Here is a 16,735-nt window from a genome sequence, read left to right on the forward strand (position 1 = left end):
TCTAGATTAGACCCTTGATTTCTTGGAAGGTGCTGCCTTGGTCTCAACTGGCAGACTTAAGACCTTCTCATTGAGTCTCCAGAATGGATTCCTTCTTTGATAGGCCCAGAAACAGGTGAAGGAGGACATCATGATCAATGATATCCAGAGGGAGGAAAGTAAATGGTAAACACCTTAAAATTCCTCCAGAAAAATTGGTAGCAGACAGCAAACATCATGGAGCACTGATTTCATGAGCTCCCAGTAAAACGCTTAGCAACCAGACAGCTGCTTTCTTCACCAGCTCAAGTTTCCATGTTAATGTGAAGCCCAATGTAGGGCAAATTGTGGTAATTCAGTCTTGAGGTGACTGAAGAATGGCTCACAATACTCAGGTGCTTACTAAATGTTTAAAACCTATTTTTTTAATCCTGCTGAGCTATTAGCATCAATGAAATCTAGTGCCAACAAGTCCCATAAATTAAAGGTGTATTTTTCCACACATACTACTTTACACGTGTATCTGCAGTAATTTTAAATTTCTTACAATTTTACTGAATGCCTCCTTGGTTTTCTAGTATGAAAGGATAAATGGAATGCAATTTACCTTGTCTATAACCTTTAGTTCTTTTATATATCTTTGCTTTTACCCGTCTTCTCTCTATACTAAATAGTCCCAATCTTTTCATCCTCTCCTCACAGGAAGACCTTACATTTAATTCAGATATTATGGTAATGGGTAGGTTAAGTACCTAGCTTTGCGTCACCTAGCACTTCCATTTCTGCTACATCTTTGAGATGGGGTGACCAGAAATGAACACGGTATTGCATGTAGGGGTGACATGCCCAGATTATGGTGCTATTTCTTATGAAATTGTGATCCTAACCAGTAAAAACTTTAGGTCTCTGTCACCCTGTTAGAGGCCATTTGTTTTAATAAGTTATATTTTCCACTCAGATTATCCAGTCCGTGGCCCACTAATTGTAAAGATAAGCTGGCTGGGAGGACGCTATACTGAAAAACAGCCTGTCTGCCCTAGGCTTGCCATCTTTTTTTGGCTGGCAAAAAGCTACCATGGCTTTCCCCCTAAGACACATCCTTTCGCAGCTACAGACATCCCTTCAGGCACTGCATCATCTTCTGGGAAGAGCTCTTTTTACTTCCCTTTGAAAGCATTAGACAATTTTTTATTTCAGAAGGTGGAGAAAGCAACTAGGGGAGAGGCTATTCTAGATTTGATTTTGAAAAATAGGAAGGAACTGGTTGAGAATTTTCAAACAGAAGGCAGTTTGGGTGAAAGTGATCATGAAATGCTAGAGTTCATTATTCTATGGAATGGTAGGCGGGAAAACAGAATAAAGATAATGGATTTCAAGAAGGCAGACTTTAGCAAACTCAGAGTTGGTAGGTAAGATCCCATGGAAGCAAGTCTAAGGGGAAAGAGTTCAAGAGAGTTGGCAGTTTTCCAAAGAGACATTATTAAGGATGCAAAAGCAAACTATCCTTCTGTGTAGGAAAGACAGGAAGTATGGCAAGAGACCACCCTGGCATAACCAGGAGATCTTTAATGATCTGAAACTCAAAAAAAAAAAGTCCTATAAAAAGTAGAAATTAGGTCAAATTACATGAATATAAATAAACACAAGCATATAGGGACAAAATTAGAAAGGCCAAGGCACAAAACAAGATTAAACTACCTGTAGACATAAAGAGTAACAAGAAAACATTCTACAAATACATTAGAAGCAAGAGGAAGACCAAGGACAGGGTAGGCCCATTACTCAATAAAGGGGGAAAGACAATAAAAGAAAATGTGGAAATGGCAGAAGTGCTAAATTACGTTTTTGCTTCAGTTTCACCAAAAAGGTTAGTAGCAGCTGGACATCGAACCTAATGAATGCCAGCGAAAATTAGGTAGGAGCAGAGGCTAAAATAGGGAAAGAACAAGTTTAAAAATTACTTAGACATGTTAGATGTCTTCAAGTCACCAGGGACTGATGAAATACATCCTAAAATATTCAAGGAGCTGACTGAGGCGATATCCATGGCTATTATCTTAGCTATTCTCTTTGAAAAGTCATGGAAGATGGCAGAGATTCCAGAGGCCTGGAAGAAGGCAAATTCAATGCCAATCAATAAAAGGGGGAATAAGGACAACCTGGGGAATTACAGACTAGTCAGCTTAACTTCAGCACTGGGAAAGATAATGGGGCAAATAATTAGGCAATCAATTTCCAAACACCTGGAAGATAATAAGGTGATAGTCAACATGGATTTTTCAAGAACAAATCATGTCAAACAAACCTAGTAGCTTTCTTTGATAGAGTAACAAGCCTTGTGGATAGGGGGGAAGCAGTAGATGTGGTATCTCTTGACTTTAGTAAGGCTTTTGACACTGTCTCACGTGTCCTCATAAACAAACTAGGGAAATATAGCCTAGATAGAGCTACTATAAGGCAGGTGCATAACTGGTAGGAAAACCATTCTCAGAGAAGTTATCAGTGGTTCACAGTCAAGCTAGAAGGGCATATCAAATTGGATCCTGCAGGGATTGGTCCTGGTTCTGTTCAATATCTTCATCAAGGATTTAGATAATGGCATAGAGAATACACTTATAAAGTTTATGGACGATTCCAAGCAAGGAGGGGTTGCAAGTGTTTTGGAGGATAGGATGAAAATTCAAAATGATCTGGATAAACTGGAAAAATAGTCTGAAGTAAATAGGATGAAATTCAATAAAGACAAATGCAAAGTACTCCACTTAGGAAGGAACAATCAGTTAGTTGCACCCATACAAAATGGGAAATGACTGCCTAGAAAGGAATTGTGTAATGCTGCCTACATAAGAAGTAATTCTTCCACTCTACTCTGCGCTAAGGCCTCAACTGGAGTATAGTGTCCAGTTCTGGGCGCCACATTTCAGGAATGATGTTGACAAACTGGAGAAGTCTAGAGAAGAGGAACAAAAATGATTAAAGGTCTAGAAAACATGACCTATGAGGAAAGATTGAAAAAAATTGGGTTTCTTTAGTCTGGAAAAGAAAAGACTGAGGGGAGGGGGCACATGATAACAGTTTTCAAGTACATAAAAGGTTGTTACAAGGAGGAGGATGAAAAAAAATTCTCATTAAACTCCAAGGATAGGACTAGAAGCAATAGGCTTAAATTGCAGCAAGGGAAGTTTAGGCTGGACATCAGGGTACTTGAGCACTGGAACAAATTGCCTAGGGAGGTTGTGGAATCTCCATCACAGGAGGTTTTTTAAACCAGGTTAGAAAAACACCTGTCAGGAATGGTCTAGTTATTTAGTCCTGCCTTGAGTGCAGGGGACTGGATTAGATGACCTATTGAGGTCTCCTTTTGTCCTACATTTCTATGATTCTCTTCTGACTACGGGTCTCTGCTATTCCCACAGGGCAGCCCTCTAGTTTCTCCCACTGTCTCTCCTCCTCAATACCTGATATTGCCCAATGTAGAAACTCTACTTATGCAATGCTGGTCCTCTTCTTCTGACTGGCACTCAGCTCACAGTCTCTGATACTATGGTAGTCAAAGAAAAGTGCTATGGAGGGAGATTACTTTGGTAAAGTTTAAAAAAAAAAAAAAAAAGAATACTGAACTAAAGGCTCCAGAAGTGGGTAAAAAGGACAGTCAGAAGCTACACTTTTTCTCTCTCAATTCACAATCTAATCTACATAGTCAGGTGCTGAATGGAAATGGTATCCCTTTACACCTGTCCCAAAGATTACATAAGTCCTGATGACTTCCTAAATGCCTTAGCCCTGTACCCAAATAAACTCAAAAATCTCTTGGCAACTAGGACCTCACACCTAGTTCTATCCAGCTGATAGTGAAGTTCTGGAAACACCACCAGCAAATTAGCTCAATTCCGGTATAACTCAAGACAGGACTTTTGGTATACATTTGGGGTGAGGAGCCAAGGCAACCTTGTCCATGTGGAAAATGGTCAAAGGAGAATCAGCCATTGAAGACTGTAACTCACTCTTCCTGCAGATGAAAACTCTCTGGAGAGCTGAAATGGTGATTCTATTAACCTGTTTCTGTTATGTTAGAGTGTGCTGTATAACTAAAGAGTCTCTGCTCCCACCCCGCGACCTAATATCTTTTTCAATGTGCAGGATGGATAGTGCTTGGTGAGTGAGGCAACTGTGCAATATTTGTGTTTTACCCTCATTCAACATGTGACCCCAATGCTTATTTTCTGCATACCATCCGAACCCTGCACTGAATACTGAATTTTTAATTTCCTCTTGGGCTTTTCTATGGTGCTCATTGTAATATGAGTTCTTCATTAATCAATTTATCTTCACAACAGCATTTCTATGAAGTACGTTAGTATTATACACATTTTACAGTTGGAAAACAGAGGAAGAGAGAAATTAAAATCAAAATATGCGAGAGTGTTACACTAATTTTGTCAGCTTCAGTAATTGGGCTGCCAACTTGACCTAAGAAATAATACTGATGACTGGAGGCAGTAGTGGGTTTATACTTCGTGGACCAGTCAATCGAAGGGAACGTGGAAAGCACTGATAGCCTTTGTTTTTCTCCAACATCTCCTCTGTTTTGAGGCTAAAAACACTAGAACAGGAAGTCTTCTACATGGGCCTGGACCTGAGTCTCAAACAAAAGGTCAAATGCTTTCAGCCAGAAGTCCCATCTAAGAGAAACAACAGATGCCAATGCACGAACCAAAGTCTGAAGTATTGTAAGCCACCGCACACATTTGGACACCATATACCCCTCAGTCACCAGCTGCTTTGCTCTTTTCCCACATGGATACCCAACATACCCAAAGAAGACTTTCTTCCCCAAAAAGTCACTCTTTTGGCATCTTTATCCAAATGGGAAGGTTGGATCAGCCTTGCAACTTCTTTGGCAGCTAACCCCAAACGACGAGTCAGCAGGACATTTTAGGAAATACTGGAACCCTTTTTGTGGCACTTGATAAAGATGATCCTTTAGGGAGGCTGGTGCCAATCAGATTTTCTTAGATAGGGCAAATTCCCATTAATGATGAGCGACTGGACCTTTCTCCTTGGACTTTAGGAAGTACAACAGCCAATGAGCCTTGGATAGCTAAAGCTTCCAATACCAGAGTCTCTACCACATAACCTAGAAACTCTTGTCAAGTGGCAAAGAGAGACATGGAGGTGACCCATCCTCCGAAAAAGCTGAGGAGGAGAAAACAGTCTTCTTGCTGGTCAAAAGAAGGTTATTGCAAATACCCTACCCCTTCTTCCGCCTCTGAATCAGACAAGTGGTCAGAAGTACTGTCCAACAGAGAAGACAATGCTCCAGTTAGGCTGGCAGAGTAAATGAGACAACACAGTAAATGAGACAGACAACATATTAGTTGTGAGAAGACTGAGTAGCAGCAGTGTATTTTATGTCTCATATGTTATGATCCCCAGATTCCTAAAGAGGACCCTGCCAGCAAGGCCACATAATTCATGAGTTAAAAGGAAAGCAAGGGAAGGTGACATGAAATGAGCTGCGCCAAGGGGCCAGAGAAGCTGAGAGAGCGCTCCTCATAACCCAAAGGAGAACAAAAACCCCAGGATATAAATGCATCTCTGCACTGACAGCTGACCCAATAAGCCTATGATCCCAGGCTGATCAGCACAACTCACCGAACCAAGAACAATCCAAGAACTAGATCTTTAATAATCTTGGCTCCATATATTTGGTGCTGTAAGAGGGCACCCATGCAGCGTCAACAAGGACTGCTTTCCAGAAAGTTACCAAAGCCGAACATTGCCACGGGTGTTAGGGCATATCCTTTAATCACACAAAGTGGGAGTATGCCTGGGTCACCTCAAAGTATAAGTAGCATGGGATGAGCAGGCAGCAGCAGCAAAAAACGTGCTACCTCATCAGAGATTGAATACTGACAGCCAAGGAGAGAACCTTTTCCTTTCAAAAATAGATCTCAGGAAATCACTATGCAGGAACAGAGTTTTTAGAATATTTTTGTGAAAGAATAAGTTTAGTTAAATTTTTGCTCATTTTAGGTCACTGCTATATGTCCTCATTGTTAGACCTAGTTTTACTTCTGTCCCTTTCAAGGCTGGTCTTCTATATAGGACTGCAAAAAGAACAGGAGTACTTGTGGCACCTTAGAGACTAACAAATTTATTAGAGCATAAGCTTTCGTGGGCTACAACCCACTTCTTCGGATCCATATATAGGACTGTACATTGTAGTGCTGCAACTCACTGAACTTCATGCATGTGAAAAAATATTCCATATAATTTCAAGCTTTGAGTTTTGGGCACATGCAGGCTGAGTATGAGATGAAGAGATGTTTTTCACATGAGCTTAAAGGTTGCTGAAGGATGCAAAACCCCTATTAACACCTGTAAATAGCTCCCTATAGTACTCCCGTTAGCCTGTTTCTGTTAAATATGATACAGAAACCTCTGAAAACCAGCTATCAACCTAGTATAGAGGAAAGGTCTTCTGCTTTTGTTAACTATGTCAGCTTTAAAGGCAATGTAGCTCTGTTTGACCAGGCAGCATAAATTGTAGCACAGACAAGTGCCACCCTATAATAGACAATCCATCATTCTAGGTTTAAATAACTGACTTTATGTTTGAAATTAGCACTGTGCTTGTAACTTCATCAGCAAAACTTCACTGATACAACAAACCACACTGTGTAGATATTCCGTTTCCAAACGTACTTTTGTTGTAAGTAACCACCTTCTGATAACCGTGACCGAACTTCAGTTGCCATCAAGTTTTCTTAGCTGGTGGTCCTAGAAATCTGCAGCTAAAAGAACCATACAGATTTAAAGCTGAAAAGTTCTGCAAACTTACAGTCTACGCTATCAGCTGGGAATGTAATTCCCAACTTGAGGAGACAGACCTGCACTAGCTCTCACTAAGCAAGTGCATTAAAAACAGTGAATGGTCATAGTGACAGGAGGGGCAAGCCATCCTGAATACACACCTGTTCGAGATGCTAGGTATGTATTTGGGGTAGCTAACCCCCATCTCACCACTTGCACTGCCACGGCTATACGCTATTTTTATGGCAATAGTTCAGTTTTCACAGCTAGCCTGGGTATGTCTCCTCAAGTTGGGAATTACAGCCCCAGGTTAAAGTGTACATGTACCCTTAGAGGGAAACCACTGAGATTCTTAAAAAGAGAATATAGATCAGCAAATCCAAACAGCAGTAAAGCTTATATATGCCATTATTAAATGATGCTGCATAGCATCCACATTGTGAAGGCCTAATATATAACACAAAGGACAGATTTAATAAGACTGCTCAAGAAAAAACAACACTTTTACAGCGCATCACTACCAAAAGGAGGTATTTGAATATTGTTAAATTCTTAACAATTCAGAGATTTCTAGAGAGCAAAACATTAGACTACTACTCTTCAAAAAGGGATTTGCACAAATGAAATATTCAATTTTAGGCCCTAATATGTCCTTTTTCAAAGGCAAATAGGTTGAGGTGAAAGAACCTAACATACAGTGTCACAAAAAGACACTGTCAAAATTACATTCAACAAAATCCACACACACATAGGATTTTTCACATTTTCAGTATTGTATGTAGTCTATGATCGTAATGAAATCATGATTAATACAGGGTCTTAGGTATAAGATAACATTAAGACATTATACAGCGAATATCTCTAGCTGGAAACCTCCAAAGGGGGTGGGGGGGGGGAAGAGAATGGGACTAACAAAAGATATGGATACATTAGCCAAAATAGAAGATGAAACAAGGAATTACATCTAGATAGGCAATGGGCGAACAAAGGAAAAGTGGTTTCTCCACATACACATCCTTTAGGATGGAAGGGAACAGCCGGTCTTTCCAAAGCTAGTATGGTGACTGATCACAGATGACATATGAGCAGTACCAAACTCTACAGTGAATGCTTCCAGCTGAAAGAATGAAATCTTGGGTCCTTTCCCAAGAGCATCTACATCTCTTGATTTCCTGTACTGCAAACTCCTGGCAGATTCCATCCCATTTGCACATACGAAATTCACTCAAATCAGAAGCACGTGCAGCTGATAGAGCTCACAAAACACCTCTCTCAACACTACAAACCTTACTAACCTGTTGACCATCTGCCTTATGCTGTACTGCAGTTTGCCCACTTCCTATGTCCTGCTGAATACAGTTTAATATCTATAATTCCTATCTAGTACCCATTTTCAATTAAAACCGAAAAGGGTCACTAATACCAGTAAACTATGACAGGGTATTTAGAGCTTTTATCATCTCAACACTTTCTCCGTTTTACAAGAACATTAGGAGTTAAACCTATTGGCAAAGGTATATTCTTTCTGTAGCCTCTTACAGTTTCCTGGTACTCTATCATTTTTCCTCTGCTACAGTACCAAGGCATAGTCATCAATCTTACTTCTGAACATGCTGGGAATTCCCTGCAGAACACTGCTACTGGCAGCCAGCATACCCTGAACCTCTTTCTGTACTGCATTTTTTTTTTTTAAATCTACAAGATGCTACTTTAAGAGGCTCTGCTTCACATTCAAATGTTTAGTGTTCAGTGGTAGAAGGGAAGAGAGCAATTACAACTGAGTAAAAGTTTTGAAGTTTATAAGAAAAACAAAAATATGACAAACAGTAGAACAGCTTGGATGCAGTCACAGACAGAAACAGGACCTACCGACTGGCAATCTTGAACACCACAGAACCCATTCCCTTCAGTATAAAGTGACATGTCATATTGTGATACAACTTCAGTATAAAGTGACTTGTCTTATTGTGAAGACTAAGGTAATACTTACAGGTGACTTCTAACATTAGTTTGTCACCCAAAGGATAATTTTTTATTATACATAGCAAAGGCTCCACAGTCGCACAAAAAAGTGTTCTAGAAGAACAGTTTAATCTTCTGACATTAAAGATATTACACCTCTACCCCGATATAACGCGGCCTGATATAACATGAATTTGGATATAATGCAGTAAAGCAGCACTCCAGGGGGGCAGGGCTGCGCACTCCGGCGGATCAAAGCAAGTTCGATATAAGGCGGTTTCACCTATAACGCAGTAAGATTTTTTTGGCTCCTGAGGACAGCGTTATATCGGGGAAGAGGTGTAGTTTAACTTTTGTGAAAGCAAAGTGAACACGTATAACACTCTCAGTTCTTTAGACAATCAATATAGGGCTGGCCAGATGGAGAGTTTCTCTTAGATCACATGGAAGTTTTGTACTTTGATCACACGTTTACATTTTAATGTAATTGTTCCTGGAAAAGTTGACTGATGAAGGCAACAGTGTTGAGTATAAAGCCAGTAAATGTGTGTAAAAAAAAAATAATAATAATAATTGGTAGAGAATAAATGCCCCAGAAATAGTACAGGCGACTGTATGCACAGGTGAAAAACCAGAACACACACACAAGATACATACAGCCCTTTGGATTTGCCAGCCATAAGTAAACATAAAGAATATCCACCTGTATATATGTATTATTGTCTCTACTAAAATCCAGTGCCAGTCTTAAAAAAAGCATATTACAGTAGTTTTAAAGTTTCAGAGAAACCAGTCTTGGGATTGTAGGTGGAGGAGTAAAGGGTTTTTCATCCATCTAAAGTATGATCAAATCACTATGTCCTCTGAGGCAAAACCCTATTCAGGTAACAACAGTATGAAGTTGTAGCTAAGACAAAGGAACAAAAAAGCTGCAGCTGGGGGGAATGCATACAAGCAGGGTCCTCCAGAACCTTTTCTATCCCACAGGGTCAATTTACACTCAACCTGGGCTAAATCACAATTCTTTTCCAAACCCTGAAAGTCAACAGACACCAGGGATCCCAGTTCATGTAACTTATTTTAATGTTATAGTAAGTAGAAGTCACTGGAATTATCTGGGAAGAGGCTGCTGAACAAAACTTCAGTAAGGAGAGAGGGGGTTTGGGTACAGTATTTTCTTAATGGTCCTTCATTTGGTTGTGTCTCGTTTCTTCCCACTTTAATAACAGTAAAATATTAGAATAGAAAGGAAAGAATTAAATTTATAATTCTACCTGTGTATTTAAAATAGTCACCACCATTGTTATCTCCCAGTTCCTAGCCTCCAAAACAGTTACTCAGGTCATTTGTTTATTTGCTTGCTTAAAAAACATATCAGCAAAGGGGAAAACACTTACATTTAAAAGCCCCAAATCTTTGGTAACCCAGTTGTGCTCTGTGCTATTCCAGAATGCGAAGAGTGGCTAAACTTAAACCTCTCAAAAACCAGGAAATACAAAGTTAAGGTACATACCAACCCGCCAGGAGGAAACCGCCATTGGGAACAGTTCAGTAAGGGTGCTGCAAACATTAAACTATAAAGGGAAGTGGTGGGTTATCGATCTATGGATGTCTCCAAATCAAGACTGGATGCCTTTCTGGAAGATGCCTTAGTCGAACAAGTTATAAAGCTCGATACAGGAGTAACTTGATGAAATTCTCTGTTCTGTGTTATACAGAAGGTCAGACCAGATTATCTAATGGTCCCTCTGGCCTTAATATCCATGAATCTATAATAAGCAGATAGGAGGAAGGACTAAGAACATGCTACTATTTGTGCTGTACATTCCACAGACTGGAATTCCAGCATTTAACTGCATTCATGCCAGCTGCATTCCTTCTGTTATATGTAGCTATGCTGAATGGTGATAGGATTAATGGGAGCAGCATGACAGACCTATCACTGGGATATGGGGAGAGGTGCACATGTACCTTCAGAGATCAAGTTTGCCTCATTTCAGCTCCGAATCCTGTAGACTGAGTCACCAGAGATACACAAGGATCTTTTTTTCAACCATGGGGATTATCAGAAGTCTGGTGACATACATGACAGTGGTTTCCAGGGCCTACTGAGAAGAATCCTTAGCAAATCTGGAGTGGTTTGTGTGGAGTACGCTCTGCGTTAGCATAAGCAACTTCTGTTTGCTATGCCTGACATAAACCTGAGTTTTGCCTTAGCAAAGAGGTATTACACTTTGTTTTACAGTGTCATGTGCTGTTCCTGAAGTGTTCTGTAGTATCTGTACGAGTTGAGAGCTAGTCTGTGTTGTTGGAGCACTGGGGCTTTGCTCAAAGGGAGCAGAGTTACAGTTAGGTTGCAGAGTGGCGTGTACCTTAACTTTGTATTTCTTGGCTTTCAGAGGTTTAAGTTTAACCACTCTGCACATTCGGGAAAGGCATGAGGCACCACTGCGAAATCTTAACTCTCCATTAACAAAATGTTGGGACATTTAATTTCTTAGGTTTTTAATAAAAATTGCTCAGCATCTCCATGTACAGCCCAGCTCTTCTCTTCCCCTGTTTCTGGCTATTGGCAATGAGTACCCTAGCCACAGAATGCACTGACAGCATGTTAGTCCTTTACTGATCCAGCATCATCTCCTGTCTGTTTGCCTGACCAACACAACCTGGTTCTCCCTCCTCCCCATGGAGAGGTGGGAGCCATCATGGGATCCACAGGTTGAAGAGCTAGGGAAAAGATGCTGGAACAATGCAATACTTGCCTGGAGTCAGTGGGGACACTTTTTGCAAGGGGACAGATGAAGCCCCAAATAACCCTCACTGCACTGCTGACCCCTTCCTTTCCACCCCACATTCTCCTGCACTGCTCTGACTTCCCCATTCCCATTAGAAGCAACATTACCATGGGAAAGACCGAGCCTGGAGCCCCTTCCCCACAGCTGGAGGCAGGAAGGGGAAGGTGAGGAGTTCTGAATTCCTTCCTCTGATGAGGGAGCAGCCAAGTCCTGGAACAGCTATGGGGAGGAACTGTGGGGAATGAAGGAAAGTGAGGGCACAGATGGCTACGCTTTCCTTTTCACCAAACGTCACTGAAGGGAAAGTTGCCCAACATTCCCCCTCACAGATCTGCTCTGTCAGCACTTCTGATCTCCCAAGAGAGCAAAGGTCCGTTTGAGAATGATCCTTTATTTGAGGGATTGTAGAAAAACTACTTTTTTGGAAAGTCAGTTCTTCAAAACGCTATTCATCCAACTGGGTTTGCCGCAGCTGGGCTTGTACTATTTGTTCTCCCCATAGGCAGAGGAAATCCAGGACCAGTAAGCAGCAAGAGCATTAACTGGAGTTTTTATGCAGAAGTATACCTGTGTGCTTTCAAAAGTGGGCTAGCAGGGAAACGGTTGTTTCAAAAACATGCTCGAGATTTTAAAGGGGGGGGAAGGGGAAGAGTGTCTCCTTCCAGTCACTGCGCAATAGAGTTCAAATTTGTGACCAGAGAGGTCAATGTTGTGAGGGACAGTTGCTGGAGTACTATTTTTAGTAGTACATGTAATGTAGCATCCATACACATTTTATCCATGGAACAGTGCTGGTAGAGGACCTGTGTCATTCAGGGAAGTGGTTTTCAGTCACTGTCAAACTCAGGGTTTTACTGACAGGTCTTAAAATTGAATGTGGATGCATGCAAAGATGTACTGAAATAAGGAAGTGTTACTGGTAAAATTTTGTAGCGTAGACCAGGCCTAGTAGAGAGAAATCCTGAGTGGCTGAGATCAGTTTAGGGAGGATTAGAGCTATAGTTTGAGCCTAGGTGTTCATTTAAAAAAAAAAAGTTACAGGAACCAGTTGATGTTGTAAACATTTTTTTAAGGGAGAAGGTTAGAAGTGTATTTTAGGAACCCCTTTGTCAAATGACACTAAGTTTGACCACTAATCCTAACCTGCACAACCATGAGTCACAGCAAATTTCAAGACAATCCAAGTAATGTGGATTTTAGAGCACTTAAAATAGTTGACCTTTAGGCTTGGTCTACACTTACCCCCCCAAGTCGAAGTAAGGTACGCAAATTCAGCTACGTGAATAATGTAGCTGAATTCGACATACCTTACTTTGAACTTACCGCGGTTCAGACGCGGTCCACACGCGGCAGGCAGGCTCCCCGTCGACTCCGCAGTACTCCTCTCGTTGAGCTGGAGTACCGCAGTCGACGGGGATCACTTCCTGGTTCGATTTATCGCGTCCAGACCAGACGCGATAAATCGAACTCGGAACTTCGATCCCCAGCCGCCGAACTAGCGCGGCAGTGTAGACCAGCCCTTAGACAGAAAGTGACAATCAACCTTAACTAGCAGAGCTGGTGAAGTGCTTACTGGAGAGAGTTCTACAAGTTATTTATTCTTTATCAATCTAGAGCAAATAAACTGTGGGCAGAACTCAGTTTTCCCCATCAATGAAACCACAGAGTGACAGCTGTAGAAAATTGAGGCTGGTTATCTATGTAGGACTGGGATGGAGAACAGATAGAAGGGAAGTGGATACCACACACAAGATGATAGCTACTTAGTACAAATCAGGAGAAACAAGAGTTCCTAAGAAACTGGTATCTATAAGGGGGAGCACACAGGATGTAGAGAGGAATGGGTAATGTAAAGAAAATCACAGCTGAGCCCCTCACATTGGTATACAGAAGTTATGAAGGGAGTACTTGCTGGGGTTGTAGGTGAAGCAGGAGGTCTATGGCAGCTGATTGTCATGATGGCAACTACGAGTATACATCTCCTACACAGAGTACTCACTAGGGGTCAGCGTAATGAGGGTTCCATTAAGGTTATTAATCATGTGCCCGATATATCTAGAACACAGAGGACATTCATTAAGTGTCACTGGTGAAGCAAGGGCTGTGTGGTAGCGGGCAGCACTACTGAGGGCGCATGGAGGTATAGGAGATGGAGAGAGGAATTCATTAGCAGAAGTTGGTGGGGCGGGGGTCTCCCAAGCATGGTGGTCATGCAGCAAGGAGGAAGTGTACCATGGCTCTGCAGGTGCTAATAGCTGCACACGGGGAGATAGCAGGGCAGATGAGGTCACTTGTGAAGCCAGGGCTCTGCATGGGATAGTAGTTGTACAAGAGCACTGACGGATACTTACTAGGGGTAGGGAACTCAGAGGGTATCATGAAGGGGCATGGGTGTCTGATGTGAAGTATTCACTGGGGCTCCACGCTTTTTAGGGCTGGAAGGAGGTCTATGAGGTGGTATAGGGGTATGGTGCCTGAAATGGAAAACTCACTAGGGCACTGAGGAAACTAGGGCTCCGCAGGGGCTGGGAACCATGTGTAGGGGATGGGGGTACAAAAAGCAATGCAGGCAATGTGTGGGATACTCACCAGAAATCACTGGTGAACCAGAGGCTGGTAGCCATATAGGTGGGGGCAGGATAGGAGTATAGTGCTCTGTGTCGGGTACTCACTAGGGGTCTCTGGTGAAGTGGGGCAGCTCCTCAGATGCTGTCAGATATATGGTGTGGGTCCATGGAGGTGATACAGGGCTTTGACGGCTGGTAGCCATACCGGGTTGAAGAGCATGGGATGCAAAGGGACAGTATGGAGCCCAGTGTGGACCACTCCCTAGTGGTCATTGATGAAGCAGGAGCTCTGCTGGGACTGGCGGTTGTATGTGGTGAGGTGTAGGGAGTAAATGGGGGCAAGGTGCCCAGTAGGAGGTATTCACTAGTGGTCATTGGTAAAGAGAGGGCTGGTAGCTGTATGGAGTGAGGGGTACAGAGAATATGGGGCATGGTGCCTGGCATGGAGTCCTCAGTAGAGGTCACTGATGAAATGGGCTATGTGGCAGCTGGGAAGGAGAGGGTGCACTGGGACATGGTGCCTGGGGAGAGTATATGGGGCAGGGTGTGGGGTACTCACTATGGGTCACTGGTAAGGGGTGGCAGGGTGCCCAGGGGTGCATGGAACAGGGTGCCTGGGGGTACTCACTAGGGGTCATTGAGGAAAGGGGGCAGGGTGCCCAGGAATATTCAGGGCACAGAGAGGAGCACTCAGTAGGGGGTCACTGAAGCAGGGGCAGGGTGCATGGTGTACGGTATGGGGTATTCACTAGGGGGTTTCTGGTGAGATGAGGGCAGGGTGCCTGGGGGTACTCACTAGTGGTCTTGGGTGGGCGAGCGGGCATGGTGCCTAGAACTGCTTCGAGAGGGTAGGGTGCCCAGGTCACTGGTGAGAGGGTGCATAGTGCCGGGGGACACGAGGCATGGCATGAGGGGTCGTTGGTAACAGGGCCCAGATGCCCAGGGTGATAGGGGCCCAGAGAACCCGGGGCAGGGCATGAGGTACTGACGAGGAGTCATTAATAAGAAGGGAGTAAGGTGCCCTGAGGTACTCACTAGGGGGTGCTGGTGAGGGAGGCCACTATGCCCAGGGGGACATGGGGCAGGGTACCCAGGGTACTCACTAGAGGTCATTGTTAAGGAGAGTGGACAGGGTGCCCGGAGAACACTAAGCATGGTGTGGGGTACTCACTAGGGTTCGCTGCTGAGAGGGGGCAGGATGCCCAGGGTGAAACAGGGCATGGGGTGGGGTACGCATGAGGGGTCATTGGTAACGGGGGGAAGGATGCCTCGCGGGGCACAAGACACAGCATGGAGTATTCAGTAAGGATTGTTGAAGGAGGGGCTGGGTGACCAGGGGGAAACGGGGCATGGTATGAGGTACTCACTAGGTATCGCTGGTGAGGTGAGGGCTGGACACCCAGGTGGACATGAGACAGGGTACACACTAGGGGTTGGTGGTGAGAGGTGGGCGGGGTGCCTGGGGGGGCACAGGGCAGGGCATGGGGTACTCAGGGGGTCACTGGTATAGGGGAGGCAAGGTACTCACTAGGGGGTCACGGGGCAGGGGGCATGGGGTACACACCGTGGTTCGGTGGTGAGGGAGGCAGAGGGACACTCACTAGGAGTCACTGGTAATGGGGGACAGGGTGACCCGAGGGGATATGGGACACAGCATGAGGTACTCACTAGGGTTCACTAGTGGGAGAGGATAGGGTGCCCAGGGACTCAAGGGACGGGGTGACCAGGGAAGCAAGGGACATGGCATGGGGTACTTGCTAAGGATCACTGGTAAGGGCAAGAGGATACCCATGAGAGTTCCTGGGTACTCAATAGGGCTCGCTGGCGAGGAGGCCAGGTGCCCAGGGGTGTTGGCATAGAGGCCCGATACTCACTAGGGATTGCTAGAGAGGGGGGCAGGGTGCTGAGATGCATGGGGTAGGAGCATGGGTTCTCACTAGGGATTGCTGGTGAGGAGAGCAGAGTACCCGGGTACAAACTAGGGGTCACAGGAGAGTGGGGAAGGGAGCACAGGGTAGGAGCCCAGGTACTCACTAGGGAGAGCTGGCAAGGGAGGTGCCTGGGGGTGAGGCCGGGTATTCATTAAGAGGCGTGGATGCCCAACGCAGAAGCTCAGGGTATAGGACAGAAGCCAAGGTACTCACTAGGGGGGGCTGAGGGGGTGGCCAAAGCTGGATACTCACTAGGGGGCGCTGTGTGGGGAAGTGCCCGGGGGGCAGGGGCCGGAGCCGGGTTCTCACTAAGGGGCGCTGCAGGGGGAGGTGCCCGGGGGGCAGGGGCTGTAGCAAGGTACTCACTAAGGGGCGCTGCGGGGACAAGAGCCCGGGGGGGGCAGGAGCCAAGTACTCGCTAGGAGGCACTGGCGGGGAGCTGGAGCCCAGGGGCAGGGACCAGAGCCAGGTATTCACTAGGGGGCACTGGCAGGAGTCCGGAGCCCAGGGGCAGGAGCAAGAGCCAGGGACTCACTAGGGGGCGCTGCGGGGGTATGTCAGGGGGCCAAAGCCGGGCACTCACTAGGGGGCGCTGCGGGGGTATGTCAGGGGCCGGAGCGGGGCACTCACTAGGGGGCATGTCAGGGGCTGGAGCGGGGCACTCACTAGGGGGCATGTCAGGGGC

General features: G+C 44.6%; 1 protein-coding gene across 1 annotated transcript in view; it reads right to left on the reverse strand.

Moving 5' to 3' along the window:
* Nucleotides 1-16,735, reverse strand: part of AMMECR1 (Alport syndrome, mental retardation, midface hypoplasia and elliptocytosis chromosomal region gene 1) — a 106,164-nt gene that overhangs the window by 88,358 nt on the left and 1,071 nt on the right. The gene's annotated exons all lie outside the window — the stretch shown is intronic.

The sequence above is a fragment of the Terrapene carolina genome, unplaced genomic scaffold, assembly GCF_002925995.2.
Source record: "Terrapene carolina triunguis isolate 2854851 unplaced genomic scaffold, T_m_triunguis-2.0 Scaffold131, whole genome shotgun sequence".
Lineage (NCBI taxonomy): Eukaryota > Metazoa > Chordata > Testudines > Emydidae > Terrapene > Terrapene triunguis.